Source organism: Macrobrachium rosenbergii, chromosome 12 (genome assembly GCF_040412425.1).
Source record: "Macrobrachium rosenbergii isolate ZJJX-2024 chromosome 12, ASM4041242v1, whole genome shotgun sequence".
Classification (NCBI taxonomy): Eukaryota; Metazoa; Arthropoda; class Malacostraca; order Decapoda; family Palaemonidae; genus Macrobrachium; species Macrobrachium rosenbergii.
The window spans coordinates 31563884-31573883 of record NC_089752.1 but is presented as its reverse complement, the minus strand read 5'-3'; the positions used below and the strand labels follow the sequence as shown (position 1 = coordinate 31573883).

At 32.6% G+C, this 10000-nt stretch overlaps 1 protein-coding gene and 1 long non-coding RNA gene across 6 annotated transcripts in view; one reads left to right on the top strand and one right to left on the bottom strand.

Annotated features, from left to right (window-relative positions):
* The window catches only part of LOC136843606 (proton channel OtopLc-like), a 228025-nt gene that overhangs the window by 202747 nt on the left and 15278 nt on the right, over positions 1 to 10000 (top strand). The gene's annotated exons all lie outside the window — the stretch shown is intronic.
* The window catches only part of LOC136843607 (uncharacterized), a 268880-nt gene continuing 265443 nt past the window's right edge, over positions 6564 to 10000 (bottom strand). Inside the window, exon 5 of the long non-coding RNA XR_010854603.1 lies at positions 6564 to 9001. This is a non-coding gene — a long non-coding RNA (uncharacterized lncRNA). The remainder of the gene's footprint in view (positions 9002 to 10000) is intronic.

Sequence of the window (10000 nt, the reverse complement as noted above, 5' to 3'; positions counted from 1 at the left end):
CAGATATCCATATAAAATGTGTATTATGCAAATTCAAGATTTCCTCTCCTGTGGAAGTAACAAATGAGTTAGACAGTATCTGACTGCTTCCAAAACAGCACTACAACACTGATTCAATAAATCATATTCTTCATATCAATATCATCATCAGTGTATCACTAGTTCACCTGCTCTGTCTACGGAACATGATGAGGACCGCAGTCCAAATACTGAAGGATTCCGGTGGAGGAAGAAAAAAGGCATCCACATATGAAATCTAAGTTAAAGAGGAATTGGGTGAATTGCCCTATGAACTGGCTGTTTGTGTAGCATAAAATCTAAAGTCTCTCCCCTCTCAGGCATGATTTTGCTGACGAATGTGGCAGACCATTGAATAATTGTTTATGAAACCAACATTCTCTTAGTGAAATAAATTATTAATGATATATATATATATATATGTATGTATATATATATATATATATATATATATATATATATATACACATATATATACATATACATATACACATTCGTCAACAATCTTCCTTGGAGATTCGAACCATTTACCGCTGAAGCAGTGGGTAACGCTTAATCCACTCAGCTACTGAGGAGTGAAACCTGCTGTGCAACTGCATGGGTACCCCAAGCGTCAACCCGCTGTTTCAGTGGCCAACGGTTCGAGAGCCCAAGGAAGGTTATTCTCAGCGCGCGCGCGCGCGCACACACACACACATATTTATATATGTGTGTGTATGTATATCATTTCAGCATGGCTTTTTTTAGCGTATGTTAAGCAACATATAAACATTTTTTATCTTTCTTCTCCTGGCGGTGAGCACTAAATTGTTTGGTAAGGCTTCTCTCCAAGAGATTAGTTCCAACGGGAATGAATTTTTCATGTGTCAGTAAGAGAGGAATAAGTTTTCTTAAATTTTTAGTAAAGTGCAGTTTATTTACAGATATATATATATATATACAGTATATATATATATATATATATATATATATATATATATATATATATATATATATATATATATATATATATACATATACATATATACAGTATATACACATATTACATTATACATATATATATATATATATATATATATATATATATATATATATATGTGTGTGTGTGTGTGTGTGTGTGTGTGTGAAGAAGATGCTTGGTATTCCTGCAATCATGGTGTTTTTGGATTTGATATAAATTGTTTTTCCATAACGGAAATTTATATATGAAATCAAAATAATTAGTGAACCCCCAAAAACATGTTGCTGGTGATAAATAGCAAGTAACTAATCTCTTGTAAAGGAAGCGTGAATTTATATAATTCTAATAATTTTCAGCAAACTAAAATACATTAAGTGAGGGAAGATTCCATGTTAGGAAGTCGCCAAATATCAAGTCTTAACGGAAGCACAGTTGGGCTAAACAAATAAACTGAATTCTTTTCTTCCTCTCTTACTGCTCACACTAACTGTACATATATATATATATATATATATATATATATATATATATATATATATATATATATATATATATATATATATATATATTTAATTATATATATATATTTGCGTGTGTGTATATATATATGTATATATATATATATATATATGTATATATATATATATATATATATATATATATATATATATATATATATATATATATATATATATATATATACATACGTACGTGTGTGTACATTGCTAACCTAGATATATAAACTATGAACCTTTGACGGTCATAAACGAATATTAGCTGTTAATTAGTACAGCAACAGTATTGACAAAGATGATAATTTCAGGGTACTTCCCAAGTTTCTTGCTGGCGGTCTGGTCACGAAAAGACAATTAGTCTAAGCAGAGATTATGTGCAAACAAAATTATAACGTAAACATACCACGGTGGCCATGTACCTCCGCACAAGGCATAAAAGGAACATGAGTATCAAGACTTGGCATGCGCGAGTGCACATTCGAAAGAGGCAGAAGTTTTTTTCATCGTAAATGTTGCCGAAAACAAAGAGTCACGTCAGTTAAACTTTAACTAATTTTCTAATGAAAATATGAAAGTTTTCTCGGAAAAGATGAAGAAAAAAAAGCACAATCAAAAGAGTAATAATTGACAAATGACCAAATGCAAACAAGTGAACCCAGTATCTTCGCTGGAAGTCTTTCTTTGCAAGAAGGGAAACGCAGATGAAGGTCACACTGCAAGCGGCGGGTAGCTATAGCCCAGTTGCAACATGCACGAAAGAGCTTACCTAGACATCTGATTAATAACAGACTGTTCTTATTATCTTTTATGAATATTTACCCTTACAGAATAAATTGCAATGACTGTTGACTTTCTAAGTAAGCTTCTAAAGAAATTCAGAGAATGAAGAAAAATTATATATGTACAGTATATATATTATACATATAGTACATACATATATATGTATATAAATACACACACATATGTGTGCGTTTGTGTATACATATGAATAATCATAATCACTCTGGCACCTTTCAGTTGGGGATTTTTGGTTTGCAACGGTCTGTATGTCTGTCCCCCTAGCAAATATATACATTGTGAATCTCAACCATTAACATATCAAACCGTCAATGTCTTGGTAATACAGCTGAAACCTGTCAGGATTTACACCCAGTCCCTGATTTCCAAATATATATATATATATATATATATATATATATATATATATATATATATATATACATATATATATATATATATATATATAATATATATATATATATATATATATATATATATATATTACTTATTCATTTATGGACCCGTACTGTAATTGTAGCTGCCAGCCACAAATCAAAATACTTGCTGATAACCAGGGGCTAACACCTGATGCTAGCCTCTCTAAGGGAAGGAGGTGTATGATAAAAACTATATATATATATATATATATATATATATATATATATATATATATATATATATATATATATATATATATATATATATAATATATATATATAGTTCGATATATAAATATTTAGATAGACGGCGTACTAAGGTAATGACCCTTCAAAGTACCATTGCAGCAAGTTCTCTTCACACGAGAATGTTTTTTACTGTTTATGAAGCAGCTCTTGCCTCTCTCTGGGGAAAACCGCTGACATGAGGCAGCAGAGGCCATAACAGCATGTTACGATATGTTACGGTTGAATTATCAGAGCACATTTTTTACTAATGCCATTAAAAAGCGTGCTTAGGTGTAAGACTTACATGTCTCTGCACAAAAAAGGAAAAGACATGCATCTTTAGAAGTAGAACAGCAGCTACATTACCTGTGATCTGGCTGGAACCAGACGAAGCTGAGGTAAAGGTTACTCAAAATACTTCAGGTATGAATAAAAAAAAAATTACAGTTCTCCACTATCACATGACGTCCGTAATCAACGTTTTCACAATGTTTAGCAAAAGAATTCGTTTGTTTGCGGATTTTCATATATACTTCGGCTTTATCATATATTATCAAAAGCTCTTGGGATGTGTTTTCAAAATGGTAATTCCAGGAAAAATTCAGAATAAGACTCACTGAGACAGAAAGTATGGCAAACAAACCATCCTGGAAAAATAATTTTCAACTCTGAAGCCGCTTCCTTTGATGGGTTGTCAGGTTTTTATTAATTTTCCGATGTATCAAACACCGAGGTGTCTAGACTTCCATTCACTCTTGCGTTGTGCACAACATTTAGCCCGCATTCCTTAGTTACCTTGCAAAAGACTTCTGCTCCTATACACGAAGTAACCAGAAACATCCACTTTTCCACAAGAGAAAGACGGGGTTTGGAGGAGGGAGAGGTTCGTATGAGGTCATCGCCATTTCAGGTCTGCCTCCCCTCACCTCTAAAATCTTCTCCTCAGATTGGGGAACCCGCGAACATATCTGACACGGACCAGAGGAGCTGTGATTGGTTCTTGAGATAGTGGCCGGTTGGCTCTTGATTGGCTATCCTGAAAGCGCCTACCGCAAGGCAACCCAGGATGACAAAATATATGATTTTTTTTTTTTTTTGTAACTGACAAATCTCTCATTGCTTTGGACGGTTTTTCCTTTAGTTACAAAATCATGTTTAATTAAGAATAATTTACCCTATCAACATAAGGCCGTTGGCCCTTGAAAACTTTTTGGCAATTAAATTTTAGGATTCTCTAATTTCATTTAATCAGGTTCTTTCATGGGTCAAATAAACAATAAACAATAAACGCATTCAATTTACAAGGTTACTAGTTGTTTTAGTTTTATCAGTTGCACAGTAGCCTATCCCCTTGTATTAGGAAAATCTAATTTATATATATATATATATATATATATATATATATATATATATATATATATATATATATATATACACATTACCACAGGTGAAAAATAAGAGACAGGGTGTAGGTCTGACCGGTTTCGACTTTATTTCCAAGCCATTGACAAAGGACTGATACAGAGAATTAGAAGTCACAAATATATATAGCCTACTCTGTATCAGTCCTTCGTCAATGGCTTGGAAATAAAGTCGAAACCGGTCATTCTATCCCAAATCTCTTATTTTTTCACCTAATATTAATGTGTGATAAATGAATCACGTACAAAAGTGATTATAATCATCATATAATATATATATATATATATATATATATATATATATATATATATATATATATATATATATATATATATATATATATATGTATATATATATATATATATATATATATATATATATGTGTGTGTGTGTGTGTGTGTGTATAGTATGTATATATCACATTTCAAGCAAAGTCGGCGCTATAAGCCTTACGTTATTTTATGTTGCTCTTCCTTGGGAAGAATGCATTGAAATCATTCACATGTATATAAAACTGCAGATCATCGAAGTTAATGTTTCCATTTTTCTTACCAAAAAGGAAAACGACAGATAAGACTAATGGTGAAAAAATACTTCTATAAACAACTCTAACAACTGCCCCTGCCGAAGACTATGTATGCGTAATCACACGATGCTTTACTCTTCGGAGACAAGTTTCATATTTTGCTTTTACGGGGGAAAAAGGGCCGATATGATATAATTATACATGCTAGATAAACATATATTACCTGCTACCAGAGAAAATTCAGTGTCATTTACTCAGTTCTACGGAACTAAGAACGAGTAATAAAACCTGCGACAAACTGAATAATAATAATAAAAAGTTAACAGCCACAATACATGGAGTAGGGATATAAAAATTTCAGCCATCCTTATCACAAGTATAACCAGATTATATTCGAAAATTTCAGCCACCCTTATCACAAGTATAACCAGATTATATTCAATGTAAATCATTACCAATTTCATGCTCCAGAACTTTTTCTTCTGATTTCCCAAACCTCAATGGAAAAAGATTTCCTAGTGATATATACCTGAACAGTGAGTAATTTCCACGTGATGAGGGAACCTGAAATGACCTTTGCTCAACAGACGGTGGCTTAATCAGTGATAAAATTTTCCTATGTCGGAGAAGATTTTTCAGACACTAAAAAATCTCGGTCTCCTTCGGAAAAAACGAGAAACTATGCATTGTATTTTCGATATTTGAATATAAAAATAAGTATTATATTTTCGATATTTGAATATAAAAATAAGTATTATATTTTCGATATTTGAATATAAAAACAAGTATTATATTTTCGATATTTGAATATAAAAACAAGTATTATATTTTCGATATTTGAATATAAAAACAAGTATTATATTTTCGATATTTGAATATAAAAATAAGTATTATATTTTCGATATCTGAATATAAAAAGTATTATATTTTCGATATTTGAATATAAAAATAAGTATTATATTTTCGATATTTGAATATAAAAATAAGTATTATATTTTCGATATTTGAATATAAAAATAAGTATTATATTTTCGATATTTGAATATAAAAATAAATATTATATTTTTGATATTTAAATATAAAAACAAGTATTATATTTTGGATATCTGAATATAAAAATAAGTAACGCCATTTCAAAACAAACCTATCCACGAACCAACGATACAAATTTCAATCATCCGACAAACCATCCTCATTCACCTCTGGACCTTGCAAGTCTTCAGTGCCTTTGTCTTGCGATATCAGGGTCGTTTTCTCCCTGGACATCCATGTAGGGCACAACGATGTAGGGCAATTCACTGCCTTCACGACGTGACATCAATTCTACCGATCTCTGTTCACCGTAACTCACTTTTTATTCTGAATGTAGCTTCAGTGGGCAGTATTTATATATATATATATATATATATATATATATATATATATATATATATATATATATATATATATATATATATATATATATATATATTATATTTATATATAAATATATATATATATATATATATATATATATATATATATATAATAAATATATATATATATATGTGTATATAAATGGTTATAGATATATAGAAAATTTCAGTTCCTCATGACTCTCGTTGAATGCTCATTATTAGATAAATGAAAATAATGTCGCCGTTCTTAGAGGTTTCTTATCATGACACCTGATTTATATAATTTTTTTCGTTTTTCCGTATTTTATCATGGCTAAAAACTCATGTATTATATGAAACATAACAACATGGACTTTCGAGAGATCTCAAAAAGTGAAGTAATATAAACCAGATATTAAGAGTTGCCAGGCGTGTGCTCACTGGTCTGCATTCTTCTACGAGAAAATTGCTATTTCACTGAAAAAAGGGAAAAAGGAATTTTAAAACGTTCGCTTAAATTTGTTAAGTTTATGACAATAACTTTACTTTAAATACAGAATTAAACAAAAACGTTTCTTTCATTCATCTGACCTGAATGGCTGTTTTTCCTAAATCTGTTACTCAGCGCCAACGAATACGAAACCTCTCTCGTGGGTTAGTGAATGGCTCTAGGTAAGATTCAAAGTTCCCGGGAATTTTCTTGAGTTTTACAATCGGAGCGGCTTCCTATTTTATGATCTAGAGTAAACCAGAGCTGTTTTTTCCGAAGATTAGCTGTATCATAAACGAAGAATTGAGAGGGAAAAACGTTCAGGAAATGCCTGAAGATTTAACCAAGACAAACGACAAAATGCATCAAAAAGCCCACTGACGACGAACAATATAAAACCTTCCTAACTAATACAGTAATTGAAATTCAATCCACCCACAATAAAAAAAAACGGTTTCTCATTCAAACCAAAAACATGAAATAACTATAGAATTGCAGAGCAATTTTAAATAAAAATACATAAAAAAAAACTACTAGGAAAATAAGTTTCAAGCAAATTTTTTTTCATCAACATTTTCAAATATCAATTAACCTTTTCTTGTCTTTTAATTTTTTTTCTGGGATTTCAATTAGACAGTAAGACAGTATCAGAGGTTACTAATGATACGAGTAATAAAAGGGCAGTAGTGTAGTATTTTAATTTTGGGGGGGATTACAATTAGACAGTAAGGAAGTATCAGAGGTTACTAATGACACGAGCAATACAGGCAGTAGTGTGGTATTTTCATTTCCTCTGGGATTTCAATTAAGCAATAAGAAAGTATCAGAGGTTACTGATGATATGAGTAATACATGCAATAGTGTAATATTTCAAGTGTTGTGAATAATAAATGCATCATTATTCATACATATTAAATGGGTACATAACTTTCCCAATAGAAATGAATTAAAATAATCGTGAACGAAACACAAAAAGGTCTGACAAAGACTTACTTTATGAGAAGAGTTTTCTACCAATATTAAAAAAAAGGTATTTAAAATCTTGCCAAGATGAATCTGAATGTCATCATTTACTACATTCTACCTTTTTGCATTTTACAGATGACATAAACGAAAGTGAATGTCATGAGCCTATGAGACTTGAGTTGCCTATTGAAGCTTAAAACCAAGAAAAGAATCCACTGAAACAGGGACAAAAACCATGACAACTACCTCTGTAAGAATTTTTCTAATCTAAACATGTGATTAGATCGATCAACACAACGACATTCCATAAATGCCCAACATTTTCACGTTAAGAAACCACGCTAGGGTTTGTTCGAATGCGAAGTAGTTAATCATATTAACAAAAAAAAGGTATCTGTTATCATTTTAAAAGGATCTCAACAGCATTAATTCTTTACTAAAAAAAAAGTGCACACACATGCAAACACCCTCACATGCAAAAACACGTACATGTACAGACAGCTTGACAGAAAGATTGATACACAAACACTGTACGTATATTAACGATTGCATAACGCAATCACATTATAAAACGCCCTTACGCAGTTAACCAAGACTATACGCATGCAGTGCTAAAACGCTCGGTGGGAAAATGAAAAAAAAAAGAAATAAAAGAAAAAATAGTTATCTTATACTGCAAGAGCCCCAGTATCATTGGCGGTGCTGGCTGGTGGGCGGGGCTTATAGCGTTACGGGGCTTCCCCGACTCAATCGACCAGCTCGAAGCTGTTTCCGCCGTGAACTCTTGAAGAAAACAAATTCAAATAAAAAGAAAAAAAAAGAACACATTCCGCTTTTGAGGCTTTCCAAACTTTCTCGCCTTGTTGATAAAACGTTCTTGCTTAGAGATCTTTACGTTGCAAGATTTTAAACTTTCGGGTCGCTGAACTAAAATGGCGAAAAACTGGGCCTTCTAACGGAGATGTTTGGAAAACATCATTTGAGCAAGGAAGGTTTTCATTACGCAATAGGCCACAACTCTACCGAAGAGATTATTCTGAGATCATTTTGATTTTTTTTTCTGTTTTAAAAAGAGATGAATGAAAACACGTCAAACAAAGACAGAAGGATCCAAGAAAGAATGACTGCTGGCTAAAGATAAAAACGTACCTGACACCTGAGTGCATAGGCTGTGGCCTCTATGAAGGACATTACTCTCCCGAGAGCCTTTGTCTTCTTCAGCATCTTCAATTTATGTCAGTTTGGATATATAATACAAAGTCCAAAGCTCCATACACTCACCCTGAAAAGGATCAAATACTAAATTATAACTGAAAAACGGGCAGAATTAACATATTGATATACAAAATAAATCAGAAAAAAACCTGTACAATGGATTAAGAGGGGAGATGCGTCGTTCTGTGTCAAACTTAAATAAATAACGAGACATGCAAACTACGAAACAAATACAACGTGTGAGTAGGTGGTCTCAGCTGACTTCGAAAGTGCATAAGGCCAGGTAGACGTTCGTATAAAATTCGGAAGAGGCGAAGTAATGCCAGATCGCACAGGCTGTAAATCACTGGGCCGACCGGAAAGCTCAGGAAATCGACTCGAGAAGCACAAAACTCGGGCAGATCTTATGAAATTCCTTCGTCTTCATGAGCACCTACGGACTAAGAATAAGGAGGTCACGTCTTATGCCACAAATGTTTACGCCAACTGAGATTCATAGCTACATCACAAGATATAATTGGAAAGGATCCAAAACCTCGAGCCTGATGCAGCCAGTCGTTTTCTTCCTTTCCCTTCCCGAGTCTACAGAGTTCGTGACGCCAAATGAACAAACTAATCACACACATCACGAACGTTGTACTTTTATATTTCCTGCGCTTTTCACACCGACTCCCTTTTCACCCTCTCTCTTGGTACCTGTACTTGCGTGCGTTTGCTCCTGTAGAGTCTAATATTCCTGCTTATTCTTTTGCTCTGCTCTCAAGATTTCAGGACCTGTCTATCCATCAAACATCAATTATTTCTATTTCTATCAATGGCATACATGAGAAGGAGAGAGAAAAGGGGGCGGGACGTTTCCTAAATAAGAAAAAATACAAAACACTGCAGTACAGTTAGACGAACAAGACCAGATATAACACCACTGCATCAAATATAACCATTACGTCTTCTCCACACTCTCTCCCCAATCTCCATCTTCTTTCCTTCTCTCAAAAAGAACAAAAGTCACTTGGGAATGCCTTGTCATGCGTTTATATTTACACTCTACCAGAGAGAGAGAGAGAGA